Below are 10,666 nucleotides of genomic sequence, written 5' to 3'. Positions count from 1 at the left end.
GCCAAGAAGTCTATTAGCCTTATTAACCACTGCCGAACACTGACTATGAAACTTGAGATTGCAATCAATCAACACCCCCAAATCCTTTTCCTCATTTACCTTAACAATGTCCATCCCATCCATCTTATAATAATATCTTGGATTAAACTGACCTATATGTAGTATTTTACATTTAGAAATGTTGAAAGGCAACTGCCACATTACTGACCATTCAATGCAAGCATTAATATCATCTTTCAGGGAGGATATTGGGTTAGCACGACTAATGCTGGAATATATATTTGTGTCATCTGCAAATAAAAGAACTTTATTCCTTAATAATGATGGCAGATCATTGATGAAAATTGCAAAGAAGAGAGGACCCAAGACTGATCCTTGAGGTATTCCACTAATTACATCACTCCAACCAGACATTGAACCATTCACAGAAACTCTTTGTCTGCGTCCTTTCAAAAAGTCTTGTATCCAATTAAACAGATCACCTCTAAAACCATATGCATAAATCTTTTTGAGCAACCTTTCATGAGGAACAGAGTCAAAAGCCTTCTTAAAGTCAAGGTACAAAACATCTACTGAGTTACCACTGTCCAAAGTCTCTGTCCAATCATCAAGTGCACACAGTAACTGTGTCATACAAGACTTGCGAGGGAGGAATCCGTGTTGACATGGTGACATCAAATTGTTGTTAAACAAATGCTCTAACATTCCCTCATGAATAATAGATTCGAAAACTTTGGAAAAAACAGATGTTAAACTTACAGGACGGTAATTACAGGGTGAAGATTTGTTTCCTTTCTTGAAAATTGGGATAATAGTTGCTACTTTCCAGTCTGGGGGTAGTCTACCCTCGCTTAATGACTTCTTAAAAATTATAGACAGAGGTATGCTTATTTCAGCAGCAGCTTCCTTCAACACTCTGGGGGGGAGCTCATCAGGTCCAGTAGCTTTGCTAGAATTTAAATCACACAACTTTTCTTTTACAATGCCTACATCAATTGATATGCCATCGAGACTAGTTACAAAGTCACGGTCTTGAAACTCAGGGATGTTATCCATGGATTCTCTGGTAAATGTGCTGGTAAAAAACTTGTTCAACATTTCCGCTTTACCTTCATCAGTTGCTGCTTCAGTATCATTAAGTGACTCATCAACCAGGGTAGGAATGGAGGGTTTAACTCTGACCTTAGAATTTACATATCGCCAAAAAGCTTTAGGGTTGGTCTTCACTTCCTTAGCAATCCTCATCTCGAACTTAGATCTCAAGTCACGTGTAAGGCGTCTAAGCGAATTTCTTACTTCAGTAAACCTAAGATGATCCAAATGATTGCCAGTTCTACGGAACCTTTTCCATAATGTTTCCTTCTTATGTTTAAGATCAATTACTTTATGATTAGTATATGGTAATTTTCTACATTGGGGTTTATGGTACCTTGGGATAGAGCATTCCATAGCAGACTTAAAACGTTGCATAAAAAAATTCCAAGACTGGCATACATTTAGATCCTGTAATTCCGTCAACCAGGCAGTTTCGTTAAGGAAGCTTTTAAGCTTCATATAATCCCCTTTGTTAAAATTGTAAGATAGTACATCACTGGACTGGTTGATAGTTATTGGAGAACATGAAAGAGAAATATTCAAACACAAATGATCACTCAACCCCAGCCCAGAAGAATATTTGATGGATTTCACTATGTTCTCTTCATTGGTAAGTACTAGGTCTAGTACATGGGGGGATGAACCTGGTCTGAAACGTGTTGGCTCATTAACATGCTGAAATAAAACACATTCTTGTACTGTATCATAGAATTCCTGCTCATACGAATTGCCAGAAAAATTATCATCACTCCAATCAATGCCAGGCAAATTAAAGTCACCAGCTATCAATAAATATGGTGGTCTTGACTCTAAAACCTCCTTAAATACACAACACAATTTGGATATGCTAACATTGGGATCAGTAGATGGTGAACGATAAATAGTACCAATTAGTAAATAGCTGTAGTTTAATAACTCTATTTTAACCCACAACTGCTCTTGAAATTCAGTAGTAAATGATACCTCCTTAGAATTGAGTGAATCAGTAATATAAATGATTATTCCTCTAGTGCTATTTTGTAAAGGTGCATCAGGATCAAAATTAGTATAGGAAGTGTAGTTGGGAATTTGAAGTCTAGGAGATAGGATTGGGGCCTTTAATGCTTTAGGTATGACTTCAACTAACAGTATGATATCAGGTTTATCTAAATCAATAGTTGAATTTAGCTCATCAAATTTATTTAATAATTGATCACAATTAGTATAGAGTACTTTTAGGTTTCTTGACGCATTGAAGGAACTATCATGAAGTCATTTTTGAGTGCCACCCACCAAACGTGGTGGACGTGGCACTATCCTTCCAAACTTAATGTACAAGTCTTTTTCTCCTGATGCTTTCCTGGCTCTCAACTCTTCACGCAGTTGTTTGCTTTGCTCACGTTCTTTTAGTGTTAAGTCAGGTGAAACATACACATTACTCCACTTAGAGCTAGCACGAAGCTTGGTAGCGTTTCTAAGTATTTCTCTTTTAGCAGCTAGGTCCCCAATTTCTACTCTCAATAGGCGGGGCTTGTTTGCTTTAGGTGCCCCCAGCCTAGTTGGCTTTGATGCAACATTCTCAGGCACTCCAAATTCAGAAGTTAACAAGCTGGAAACTTGTTGAAGATCATTGGTTAAGCGTTGAGTATCAGGACAATCTGAAGGCTCAGGGAGATTATGGATAATGAGATTCTTTTTGCGCCTTTCTCTGTCCACATACTCATCAACTGCTGCAACAACACTTCGGTGAGCTGGAATCGGAGCCGGAGCTGAGCCGGATGGAACATCAGAAGCATCCATAGCTTCCACAGTAGGTAAAGACGTCTGAATAGCTTGTTGAAATTGTTTTGTTTTCTCTGTTAGGACTTCGATAAACTGGCCCATGGCTTTGTCCAGTGATTTATGAATGGCAGAATCAATAACCTCGCCAATGGAGCCACTGCCAGTGGACTTACTAATAATACCCATTACAGAGCCATCACAGCCAGTACAAAACCAGTGGAGGCTCTTGATACCAGAGATACCATTAAAGAGATCCTCAGGGATATCACAACATACATTGCAGAACCACGAACAACAACATTCACACTGTAGAACATACTCACTAGAACCCTTGCACTTATCACATGTATATAACTCATCCTGATCAGTGTCCTTCTGAGAGACGGAAGGCCTTGGTGTAGGAACCTCGTAGGGCTTACCCGGAGCCTTCTTGTTCTTCTCTCTGGCCTTCGCGCCGTTTCCCTTCGTCTTGGGCATTCCAAATATTATTATTATTATTATTGTTACTGAGCAGACAGCACAGCTGATATGCTCAGGAAAAGAAAAGCAATCATAAAATGAATTTAGCTACGTAGTTACAAAGATTACAGTTATTGAGTTCTATACAATGTTTGCAGTTCCGCTGAAAAAGAGTCAATATTGTTGCTCTCAATGATGGAAGATGGTAAGTTGTTCCAATCCTTAATTGATCTGGAGAAAAAGCTCTGTTGGTATGAATAGGTGGATGAGTTTGGTAGAATAAAACGATGTGGGTGATATAGTCTGGTGGATCTTGTCACTGAAATAAAATGAGGAGGAATTGACAGTAAATAATCTTGATGTATAATTTTAAAAAGTGCTTGTAATCTGGATATTTTACGTCTCAGCTGAAGGCTTGGCCAAGAAAGATGCTGTAACATAGCTGTGACTGAGCTGATTCGATTGAAATCATTTACGACCCATCTAGCTGCCCTACGCTGTACTTTCTCTAGCTGTTGAATATTGTTATGGTGGTATGGGTCCCAGATGACTGCAGCGTATTCCATTGACGGTCGTACTATCGTAAGGTAGGCTGTTGCTTTGATGTTAGACGAGCAGCAACTCAGATTGCGTTTCAAAAAGTTTAATGTTCTATTGGCCTTAGCAGCTATATTACTAATATGTGGAGACCATGATAGTTTGTTGTCCAATATAACACCAAGGTAGGAGTGTTGGTTTGATGTACCCAAGTTGTGATTGTTTAGCTTGTAGTTGAAAATGATTGGTGATAATGATCTGGTAAACCGCATAATAGTACATTTGGTTACATTGAATCTTAATTGCCACTTAGTTGCCCATTCGTGTAGTTGATCAAGATCATGCTGAAGTTGAATGGCATCCTCCTTGGTGGTGATAATTCTGTAAAGTAAACAGTCATCAGCAAATAACCGTAGTGGCGAATTTACATGTTCTGTTATATCATTAATGTATAGAAGAAACATCAAAGGGCCGAGGACCGTCCCTTGAGGGACTCCTGAGTGAACAGCTATCGAGTCAGAAAAAGTACCGTCCAAAGCTACTTGCTGTGACCTTCTGGTCAGCCAAGTATTGACCCACTGACAGATGTGATCGTTGATACCATAGTGTCTTAATTTAACTAATAGTCTTTGATGTGGGACACTATCAAACGCTTTAGCAAAGTCAAGGAGAATGACATCGGTTTGTTTCTGTTGGTCTAGAGCATGTGACAAGTCTTCTATCAGTGAAATAAGTTGGGTAACACAAGAGTGCTGGGATCTGAAGCCGTGCTGGGTATCAATGAGAATGCTATTAGAGTTTAAATGATTCATTATGGAATGATATATAATATGTTCCATAGTTTTGGAGCATACAGAAGTCAATGATATTGGTCGGTAGTTTGCGGTACTAGTACGGTTTCCTTTCTTGAAAACAGGACATACATTGGCCATGAGCCAATCGGAAGGTAGTATACCTGTGTCTAGTGATTGAGTGAATATAACTTGCAGTATAGGAGATATTTCGTTTGCACAATTCTTCAAGATATATGGATGAATGTTGTCTGGTCCACTGGCTTTGTTGGTATCTAATAGAGATAATTGATGGTGGATACCAGCCACTGAAAATGTAATACTTGGCATAGTAGGCAGAGCATTCACAGGGTTGTTGCAACCATTCATGGAAGGGATATTAGATAAGTTTTCTTTAGTGAAGACTGACTCAAAATAGTTGTTTAATACATTGGCTTTACTCTTTGTATCTGAGATAGATTCACCATCTACAATTAGGGTGGAGATATTATGGTAGTCCTTACGTTTTGCTCTAATATACTTCCAAAATTGTCTACGATTTCCATTAAATGAGTTGTCAAACATTCTATTAAAATAATTATTGTGTGCTACTTTAATCTTGCTATTTATAGAGTTTTTAATCTTGCGATAGGCATTCCAGTCATTACTAGATTTGGTTCTTTTAGCTATGTTGTATAATTTTTTGCGTCTCTTCATATCCCTCTTTATTTCTCTGTTTATCCATGGTAATTTGGAGTTGGAACGTATAGTTTTGTATGGCACGTGCTTTGCAACACTGTCATTGATTACACCTTTTAGATCAGTCCAGTTTTGTTCGACAGTTTTACAGTAAGGATCATTCCCAAGAAAATAAGTTTGAAATTCAAGTAGGTCTCTTTTAATATTCTCAAGATTAGCTCGGTGGTATAAAGCAACTTTGTGTTCAGATTTAGTATTAATATTTGTGTTATCTATATTATGATGGAAGACAACGGCCTCATGATCCGACATTCCTGGTGTAGTAGTTAAGTCCAAAATGGTAGATGAGGTAGAAAGTACAAGATCAAGTATGTTGTTGTTTCTAGTCGGAGTATTGACAAATTGATTAAGGCCAATATCATTAATTTGATCAAGAAATATATTATTTAGTTCTACTCCATAGCTAGGATTAGAGATAACCTGACCACTTCCATCTAACCAATTAATACCTGGAAGGTTGAAATCACCCATTACTATTATATTAGGTAGTTCAGTAAACCTACGTGTAAGAGTGTTCAAAGATAATCCCAATTGCAGTATGGGGTCAATGGACAGGTCTGGTGGACGATAAAATGAGCAAACATAAATAGGGGCCCTTTTAGAAGGAGTCACTTTTGCCCAAATGATTTCAGCATTTACATCCAATTCAGGTTCTTCAGATACATCTAGGCCTTCCTTAATGCATAAGAATACACCTCCAGCACCCTCTACTCGATCCTTTCTTAATACAGTATATGTAGGAGGAAAAATTTCAGCATTGTAATAAGAACTATCAAGATGTGATTCACAGCCACAAATAATATGAGGGTTGTGTTCATCAATTAAGGCTTGGAAATGAGCTCTTTTTCCGGAACTGCGTAAACTACAACAATTTAGACTCAAGATTTTTAGTTTAGTATGATTGTGATTTTGAAAATTTGAAGCATTGTAACTACTTGTAGCTGAGCAGTCATCAGGAAGACTGCTCCTGTGAGCGCGGTTGTTTCGTGTGTGTTATGTCCATTGGTTGAGCTGACGAATTCGAAGCTGTAGATGAAGAGTATTTAAAAACTGCATTAATAACCTCTCCATGAAGTTGGTTGTTGACAAAAATACGATTGGTGCTTCCCGTTGGTGATATCCTTAAATCCAACTGTCTTCAACGAGTAGATTCTACTGTGTGATGTTAGATAATTCAGAAAATCACTAGTAACGCAAATCCCGGGTCTCAGACTCTTCTTTTACGGAGAGAGAAAGACCCTAGCCAAGCGTGGCGTCACGTGATTTTTTTTTTCTATGCATTTACTGGGCGAGATAGCCGTATTGTTAGGTGTTTATAAGCTTCGTATCCTTGTTGTTGGAGACTGTTTCACTGATGTATCAACCATTCTGGTATTTGTTTGTAAAAATCGCGTCATTTTGGCCGAATTTCAGCATATAGATTGCTCAGCCAGATGGCTAACAAGCTTCAATTATAACCATACTCCGCATGCAGGTACTTTACCTAGTACTGGTCATTGCTGACCCACGGCGCAGTTGCTGCTCTGCTCTTCCTGTGCTCCAGAGCAAGAAACATTTTGTCTGTCGCCAAAAAGCTGCACAGATCGTGCTGCCACCGGAAACTGACCAATAAAATCAAACCACCAATACTTTGAGTTGATGATAGACTACTTGAACAATGTTGAGAGTGAATATCGTGGCATACGAAGAACCCTACGAACTGCTGGAACGAAAACTCACGTGATTTTAAGACATTTGTATCGTTTTCTCCAGAAGAAAGTGACAAACTTGGCTGCCACGCTGGTGTTATTCAAGTTACACTTAGCCTGACACATGACAATAGTTAGGTAGTTGATTGGAGGATATCGATTTTTCGCGTTGCGGACCCTAACTTAGGCCACTCTTCTGGCCTAGCGAAGTTGAAGCTAGTGGGTGAAGCTACTTGAAATGTGGCCATCCTATGGATCCCACTTCTGACACCATGTAATATCTGGCTATATGACGCCTAGCTAGCTACACACGACTTCTTTCAGCTTTACTTAGACAATAACTAATCAAACAATTGATGTGTACAAATACTCCTTCCTCCCTCGAACAATTATTCAATGGAACTCCCTTCAAATTCCTAACATCAACACTATAGATCTTGAAACATTTAAGAATGCTGTAAGTAATATAATATAATGTGTGATTGTAATACTCATTAGCGTTTTGCCCCTAGTGGGCTTTGCTAATTAACAATAATAATAATAATAGTATGTATAATATAAATATAGATCAGCGACAACAATAGAACAATATGAAACTTTTACAACAAACAATAATACATTTTGAAACTATACAGCTACAACCACACATTAACAACTACATAATATAACATGCAACTACAACCACATATTATTACTACACTTATGGTCACTCATAACTTTAACAAGATCCAGCCATGATCAGAAGTTTCTTCACTGCCAATAGACATCTACAAAATGCTTATTTTTCCAAGAACAATACCAGAATTTAATCAGCGATTTAATCTGCTACCACAAGACATCATCAACAGTCCAAGTTTCTAAAGAATCAGTAGTTACTTTTGTCACTTCCTTTGACAACTTTAGCTTGTGATGTTGATGGAATCTCGCTGCCATGCCATAATAGGTTATAATAGCAAATCATGAAAACTTAGCCACATCTGCTTACCTCACAGTTGCTACAAATGCAGCTCTTCCTATGTCTTTCTGCGAAGTTCCCTACGTTAGGCTAGCTTGCACTTTCAGTCAGGGGCGTAGCCAGCCAATATTTGATGGTTGGGCATAACATCCAACTTTACACACACACACACACACACACAAGGAACACGCTCACTTTCATGTGAGACATTATCAAAGGAAAATATGAAAGTGTATGTACACAAGGCCTACAGCTACCTATGCTATAGTGTAAACAAATGCTGCTTGCATGCATGCAAACATTTACTAGCTATATGCTATTCTAGCTATTCTATTAAACTTATAGGAGAGGCATCCACCGACGATCGTCGTAGCCGAGCATCACGTGACATCAAACTGCTGAACCTACAAGAACCAACAATGTAAACAGTTCATCACATATTTACTGCAATTAACTGGCAGTAGCTTACAGACCAACTACCACAGTGATGTGTAATGTTTTTACAAGTAAACGTCACATGGCCCATGGCCCAAATGAAGGCCGGGTCGCTAATTTATGAGTCTTATCGAAGTATGAGCATGCCAAGAATGCTTCGTCCCAAACTTATAGCGGCCAATGTACATTTTGCATGAATCTGGTGTAAACCACAACTAGGTTGATTAATCAGTACAAATTGTGCACGTGACACTTTATAATGACTTGACCTTTTCCATTTCCAGCTCCATTTGCATATGCCATTCTTGTTATCTAGAGTACGTTTCCTGTTTTCTTTTATAGGCAGTAAGTTAGGTTATACAGTACTTTCCTTGTCAAAAATACTCTTGACAAGTCCACTCGGAAACGAGATCTTTCCCATCCACACTGAATCCTGCTGACGATTATCATTCACTGTGACTTAGATAGGGTCCGCAAACCAAAAATCGATATCTTCAAATCGACTTACAAACTAGTCATGTGTAGGGGTAGATCTAATCAAGAAAACACTAGAGTGGCAGCAAATTTCGTCCTTGTCTTCTAGTGAAAATAACGCGAAATACCTTGAATTCGATCGATTTTTCGCCGTCGTAATTTTTTTTTTTTTTTTTTTTGCTTTATGGTATAAACACACCAAAGGTCTGTTGGTAACATGTACCAACAGCCGCGAAAGTACATTACATTACATTACATTACATTACATTACTTATTTACCTACTTACTTACTTACTTACTTATATACACACATGCATACAGATTCTACGAGTAGTTCAGGTTTGAGGAGGGTGGATGTGACTGGTGGCATCTTGAGCAAGGACAGAGATAGTGTAATGAGCAATTGTTGTTATCTTCAAAGTTAGTTATAAAATGATCCCAGAGAAAAGTTTTTAGTTTTGATTTTAGCAGAGGAAACGTTAGATCCAAGTTAAGGATAGGCATGGCATTCCAGAGAATTAGTAATCTATGGAAATAAGAATGTCTAGATACGTTATTTAAATGATGAGGGATGATCAATTTGTTGCTGGTGCCGGATCTAGTATTAGCTGAGCTGAAGTTGATATGATCATGAATATTGAACTGTTTAGTTTGTACCTTGATTGATTTTATTGCAAATAATATATCTTGTAACTCGAACAGGTACATCAGAGGAAGGATCCTTAGTTTTACTAGACGGGTTTTGTAACTACTGGTGTAATCATTTAATAGATACTTAGTGGCACGGCGCTGAATTTGCTCAAGAGTTAAAATGTCTTTCATCAGGTGTGGACGTCATAGTTGGGTGCAATAGAGCAGCTGAGATCGAACCATTGAAATATATAATGTGACCAATGTAGAAGTAGAATGGGTAGAAGCAATAGTACGACGTATTAGTCCCAATACCTTATATGCACGAGCAGAGATTGATTTGTAGTGTTTGTCCCAACTTAGATTCTCAGATAATATGAGCCCTAAGTCCTTGTGTGAGTCATTATGTGGTATAGTAATATCCGAAATGGTGTAGGTGGTTTCTAACTTGCATTTAAATGATAAATGTACGGATTTTTTTAGATTAAAATTCAGATCTGTCTCTCTGGACCAAGTAAATAAAGCGATGATATCTTCTTGCAGAGCGTTGTAGTCAGATATAGTACAGATGTGCATGAAACACTTGGTATCATCGGCAAATTTTAGGAGTTGGCTTTGGTGTATATATGATGTCATGTCATTTATATAAATTAGAAATAGCACGGGGCCAAGTATGCTGCCCTGGGGCACACCTGAGAGAACTGGCAGTAAATCGGAGTAACAGTTGTTGATGCAAACACGTTGATATCGATCAGTCAGATATTCCCGGAACCAAGCCCAGAGTGTACCAGTTATTCCAGCAGACCAAAGCTTGTTGAGCAAGATGGCATGAGATACGGTATCGAAGGCTTTACTGATATCGAAGTACACCACATCAGTTTGTGAGGGGCTGTTAATTATGTAGTCTAGGAAAATTTGCATTTGTTGTAAGGTTGAACAGTTTTTAGTGAAACCAAACTGAGAACAACTAATATATTTACTAATGTGAGTGATAATTTTGTTGTAGATTAGTCTTTCAAGAACTTTAGATGTGTTGGATAGGAGCGAGATGGGACGATAATTTCTTACAGAACAATGGTCGCCAGCTTTGAAGATGGGTATTA

Source organism: Dysidea avara, chromosome 6 (genome assembly GCF_963678975.1).
Source record: "Dysidea avara chromosome 6, odDysAvar1.4, whole genome shotgun sequence".
NCBI lineage: Eukaryota > Metazoa > Porifera > Demospongiae > Dictyoceratida > Dysideidae > Dysidea > Dysidea avara.
The sequence above is the reverse complement of the archived record's forward strand: the minus strand, read 5'-3'. Positions refer to the sequence as shown.